We start from the raw sequence: 6,438 nt of genomic DNA on the forward strand, positions 1-6,438 counted from the left end.
CAAAAATGATGAAAAACGGCGCGCTATAGTATGCCGTACGATATGGGCTATAGCCCATGGTCCAAAATGATGAGAAAAGAGGCTAACTTTTTTTTTCAAATTTTCAAAAAACATGGGCTATAACCCATCGTTTTTGTCATTTCGTCATTTTTTTCAAATCCTCAAAAATGATGAAAAACGGCGCGCTATAGTATGCTGTGCGATATGGGCTATAGCCCATGGTCCAAAATGATGAGAAACGAGGCTAACTTTTTTTTTCAAAATTTCAAAAAACATGGGCTATAACCCATCGTTTTTGTCATTTCGTCATTTTTTTTAAATCCTCAAAAATGATGAAAAACGGCGCGCTATAGTATGCCGTACGATATGGGCTATAGCCCATGGTCCAAAATGATGAGAAACGAGGCTAACTTTTTTTTCAAAATTTCAAAAAACATGGGCTATAACCCATCGTTTTTGTCATTTCGTCATTTTTTTCAAATCCTCAAAAATGATGAAAAACGGCGCGCTATAGTATGCCGTACGATATGGGCTATAGCCCATGGTCCAAAATGATGAGAAAAGAGGCTAACTTTTTTTTTCAAAATTTCAAAAAACATGGGCTATAACCCATCGTTTTTGTCATTTCGTCATTTTTTTCAAATCCTCAAAAATGATGAAAAACGGCGCGCTATAGTATGCCGTACGATATGGGCTATAGCCCATGGTCCAAAATGATGAGAAACGAGGCTAACTTTTTTTTTCAAAATTTCAAAAAACATGGGCTATAACCCATCGTTTTGGTCATTTCGTCATTTTTTAAAATCCTCAAAAATGATGAAAAACGGCGCGCTATAGTATGCCGTACGATATGGGCTATAGCCCATGGTCCAAAATGATGAGAAACGAGGCTAACTTTTTTTTTCAAAATTTCAAAAAACATGGGCTATAACCCATCGTTTTTGTCATTTCGTCATTTTTTTTAAATCCTCAAAAATGATGAAAAACGGCGCGCTATAGTATGCCGTACGATATGGGCTATAGCCCATGGTCCAAAATGATGAGAAACGAGGCTAACTTTTTTTTTCAAAATTTCAAAAAACATGGGCTATAACCCATCGTTTTTGTCATTTCGCCATTTTTTTCAAATCCTCAAAAATGATGAAAAACGGCGCGCTATAGTATGCCGTACGATATGGGCTATAGCCCATGGTCCAAAATGATTTGAAACGAGGCTTTCTTTTTTTTCCAAAATTTCAAAAAACATGGGCTATAACCCATCGTTTTTGTCATTTCGTCATTCTTTTTAAATCCTCAAAAATGATGAAAAACGGCGCGCTATAGTATGCCGTACGATATGGGCTATAGCCCATGGTCCAAAATGATGAGAAACGAGGCTAACTTTTTTTTTCAAAATTTCAAAAAACATGGGCTATAACCCATCGTTTTTGTCATTTCGCCATTTTTTTCAAATCCTCAAAAATGATGAAAAACGGCGCGCTATAGTATGCCGTACGATATGGGCTATAGCCCATGGTCCAAAATGATAAGAAACGAGGCTTTCTTTTTTTTTCAAAATTTCAAAAAACATGGGCTATAACCCATCGTTTTTGTCATTTCGTCATTTTTTTCAAATCCTCAAAATGATGAGAAACGAGGCTAACTTTTTTTTTCAAAATTTCAAAAAACATGGGCTATAACCATAGACTGTAAAAAATATGGACAAAGCGTCCCGGGGGTCTAACGTGAACGTAAAATGAAGCCTGTCAGTCCTTGCAATGGAAGTCGCCATCTTTCTAGATCCGTTTTGGCCCAGTTCAGGCCAGCTGGCCCATTGGCTGGCCCAGAGAACGAGGCGGGACTTCCCCCTTCTTCTTCGTTGGTTTTTATTTTGACTCGAGTGGGTGGGGGATCCCGTTCATAGACTGTAACGGTAGCCACGCCCCTCAGAACATGCGCGACTTTATGGTCATTTTTCTAATAAATGGGACCATAATTTTCCAAAAAGAATATTATGACATTAGAAATGAGACTTTAAACTAGTGACTGGAAGCAAAAAGTATTCATGACCATGTTTATTAAGGTAATACAGTCTAGGTGAAGTTGGGCCCAAATACATGGACTTCTATGGGGCTATGGGTTTTTTTGAGCCCAATGAGAGCGCCACAACAGGCCATTATATGAACTTTCATTTCCTTAGTGGCTTCACAAAATATCCGTCTGACTGCCCCCCTGGCTATAACCCATCGTTTTTGTCATTTCGTCATTTTTTTAAAATCCTCAAAAATGATGAAAAACGGCGCGCTATAGTATGCCGTACGATATGTGCTATAGCCCATGGTCCAAAATGATGAGAAACGAGGCTAACTTTTTTTTTCAAAATTTCAAAAAACATGGGCTATAACCCATCGTTTTTGTCATTTCGTCATTTTTTTCAAATCCTCAAAAATTATGAAAAACGGCGCGCTATAGTATGCCGTACGATATGGGCTATAGCCCATGGTCCAAAATGATGAGAAAAGAGGCTAACTTTTTTTTTCAAAATTTCAAAAAACATGGGATATAACCCATCGTTTTTGTCATTTCGTCATTTTTTTCAAATCCTCAAAAATGATGAAAAACGGCGCGCTATAGTATGCCGTACGATATGGGCTATAGCCCATGGTCCAAAATGATGAGAAACGAGGCTAACTTTTTTTTTCAAAATTTCAAAAAACATGGGCTATAACCCATCGTTTTTGTCATTTCGTCATTTTTTTCAAATCCTCAAAAATGATGAAAAACGGCGCGCTATAGTATGCCGTACGATATGGGCTATAGCCCATGGTCCAAAATGATGAGAAACGAGGCTAACTTTTTTTTTCAAAATTTCAAATAACATGGGCTATAACCCATCGTTTTTGTCAATTCGTCATTTTTTTCAAATCCTCAAAAATGATGAAAAACGGCGCGCTATAGTATGCCGTACGATATGGGCTATAGCCCATGGTCCAAAATGATAAGAAACGAGGCTTTCTTTTTTTTTCAAAATTTCAAAAAACATGGGCTATAACCCATCGTTTTTGTCATTTCGTCATTTTTTTCAAATCCTCAAAATGATGAGAAACGAGGCTAACTTTTTTTTTCAAAATTTCAAAAAACATGGGCTATAACCATAGACTGTAAAAAATATGGACAAAGCGTCCCGGGGGTCTAACGTGAACGTAAAATGAAGCCTGTCAGTCCTTGCAATGGAAGTCGCCATCTTTCTAGATCCGTTTTGGCCCAGTTCAGGCCAGCTGGCCCATTGGCTGGCCCAGAGAACGAGGCGGGACTTCCCCCTTCTTCTTCGTTGGTTTTTATTTTGACTCGAGTGGGTGGGGGATCCCGTTCATAGACTGTAACGGTAGCCACGCCCCTCAGAACATGCGCGACTTTATGGTCATTTTTCTAATAAATGGGACCATAATTTTCCAAAAAGAATATTATGACATTAGAAATGAGACTTTAAACTAGTGACTGGAAGCAAAAAGTATTCATGACCATGTTTATTAAGGTAATACAGTCTAGGTGAAGTTGGGCCCAAATACATGGACTTCTATGGGGCTATGGGTTTTTTTGAGCCCAATGAGAGCGCCACAACAGGCCATTATATGAACTTTCATTTCCTTAGTGGCTTCACAAAATATCCGTCTGACTGCCCCCCTGGCTATAACCCATCGTTTTTGTCATTTCGTCATTTTTTTAAAATCCTCAAAAATGATGAAAAACGGCGCGCTATAGTATGCCGTACGATATGTGCTATAGCCCATGGTCCAAAATGATGAGAAACGAGGCTAACTTTTTTTTTCAAAATTTCAAAAAACATGGGCTATAACCCATCGTTTTTGTCATTTCGTCATTTTTTTCAAATCCTCAAAAATTATGAAAAACGGCGCGCTATAGTATGCCGTACGATATGGGCTATAGCCCATGGTCCAAAATGATGAGAAAAGAGGCTAACTTTTTTTTTCAAAATTTCAAAAAACATGGGATATAACCCATCGTTTTTGTCATTTCGTCATTTTTTTCAAATCCTCAAAAATGATGAAAAACGGCGCGCTATAGTATGCCGTACGATATGGGCTATAGCCCATGGTCCAAAATGATGAGAAACGAGGCTAACTTTTTTTTTCAAAATTTCAAAAAACATGGGCTATAACCCATCGTTTTTGTCATTTCGTCATTTTTTTCAAATCCTCAAAAATGATGAAAAACGGCGCGCTATAGTATGCCGTACGATATGGGCTATAGCCCATGGTCCAAAATGATGAGAAACGAGGCTAACTTTTTTTTTCAAAATTTCAAATAACATGGGCTATAACCCATCGTTTTTGTCAATTCGTCATTTTTTTCAAATCCTCAAAAATGATGAAAAACGGCGCGCTATAGTATGCCGTACGATATGGGCTATAGCCCATGGTCCAAAATGATGAGAAACGAGGCTAACTTTTTTTTTCAAAATTTCAAAAAACATGGGCTATAACCCATCGTTTTTGTCATTTCGTCATTTTTTTCAAATCCTCAAAAATGATGAAAAACGGCGCGCTATAGTATGCTGTACGATATGGGCTATAGCCCATGGTCCAAAATGATGAGAAACGAGGCTAACTTTTTTTTTCAAAATTTCAAAAAACATGGGCTATAACCCATCGTTTTTGTCATTTCGTCATTTTTTTCAAATCCTCAAAAATGATGAAAAACGGCGCGCTATAGTATGCCGTACGATATGGGCTATAGCCCATGGTCCAAAATGATGAGAAACGAGGCTAACTTTTTTTTTCAAAATTTCAAAAAACATGGGCTATAACCCATCGTTTTTGTCAATTCGTCATTTTTTTCAAATCCTCAAAAATGATGAAAAACGGCGCGCTATAGTATGCCGTACGATATGGGCTATAGCCCATGGTCCAAAATGATGAGAAACGAGGCTAACTTTTTTTTTCAAAATTTCAAAAAACATGGGCTATAACCCATCGTTTTTGTCATTTCGTCATTTTTTTCAAATCCTCAAAAATGATGAAAAACGGCGCGCTATAGTATGCTGTACGATATGGGCTATAGCCCATGGTCCAAAATGATGAGAAACGAGGCTAACTTTTTTTTTCAAAATTTCAAAAAACATGGGCTATAACCCATCGTTTTTGTCATTTCGTCATTTTTTTCAAATCCTCAAAAATGATGAAAAACGGCGCGCTATAGTATGCCGTACGATATGGGCTATAGCCCATGGTCCAAAATGATGAGAAACGAGGCTAACTTTTTTTTTCAAAATTTCAAAAAACATGGGCTATAACCCATCGTTTTTGTCATTTCGTCATTTTTTTCAAATCCTCAAAAATGATGAAAAACGGCGCGCTATAGTATGCCGTACGATATGGGCTATAGCCCATGGTCCAAAATGATGAGAAACGAGGCTAACTTTTTTTTTCAAAATTTCAAAAAACATGGGCTATAACCCATCGTTTTTGTCATTTTTTCATTTTTTTCAAATCCTCAAAAATGATGAAAAACGGCGTGCTATAGTATGCCGTACGACATGGGCTATAGCCCATGGTCCAAAATGATGAGAAACGAGGCTAACTTTTTTTTTCAAAATTTCAAAAAACATGGGCTATAACCCATCGTTTTTGTCATTTCGTCATTTTTTTCAAATCCTCAAAAATGATGAAAAACGGCGCGCTATAGTATGCCGTACGATATGGGCTATAGCCCATGGTCCAAAATGATGAGAAACGAGGCTAACTTTTTTTTTTTACATTTAAAAAAACATGGGCTTTAACCCATCGTTTTTGTCATTTCGTCATTTTTTTCAAATCCTCAAAAATGATGAAAAACGGCGCGCTATAGTATGCCGTACGATATGGGCTATAGTTCATGGTCCAAAATGATGAGAAACGAGGCTAACTTTTTTTTTCAAAATTTCAAAAAACATGGGATATAACCCATCGTTTTTGTCATTTCGTCATTTTTTTCAAATCCTCAAAAATGATGAAAAACGGCACGCTATAGTATGCCGTACGATATGGGCTATATAGCCCATGGTCCAAAATGATGAGAAACGAGGCTAACTTTTTTTTTCAAAATTTCAAAAAACATGGGCTATAACCCATCGTTTTGTCATTTCGTCATTTTTTTCAAATCCTCAAAAATGATGAAAAACTGCGCGCTATAGTATGCCGTACGATATGGGCTATAGCCCATGGTCCAAAATGATGAGAAACGAGGCTAACTTTTTTTTCCAAAATTTCAAAAAACATGGGCTATAACCCATCGTTTTTGTCATTTCGTCATTTTTTTCAAATCCTCAAAAATGATGAAAAACGGCGCGCTATAGTATGCCGTACGATATGGGCTATAGCCCATGGTCCAAAATGATGAGAAACGAGGCTAACTTTTTTTTTCAAAATTTCAAAAAACATGGGCTATAACCCATCGTTT

The sequence above is a fragment of the Protomyctophum bolini genome (assembly GCF_963924005.1).
Source record: "Protomyctophum bolini genome assembly, chromosome: 12".
In the NCBI taxonomy this organism is placed as follows: Eukaryota; Metazoa; Chordata; class Actinopteri; order Myctophiformes; family Myctophidae; genus Protomyctophum; species Protomyctophum bolini.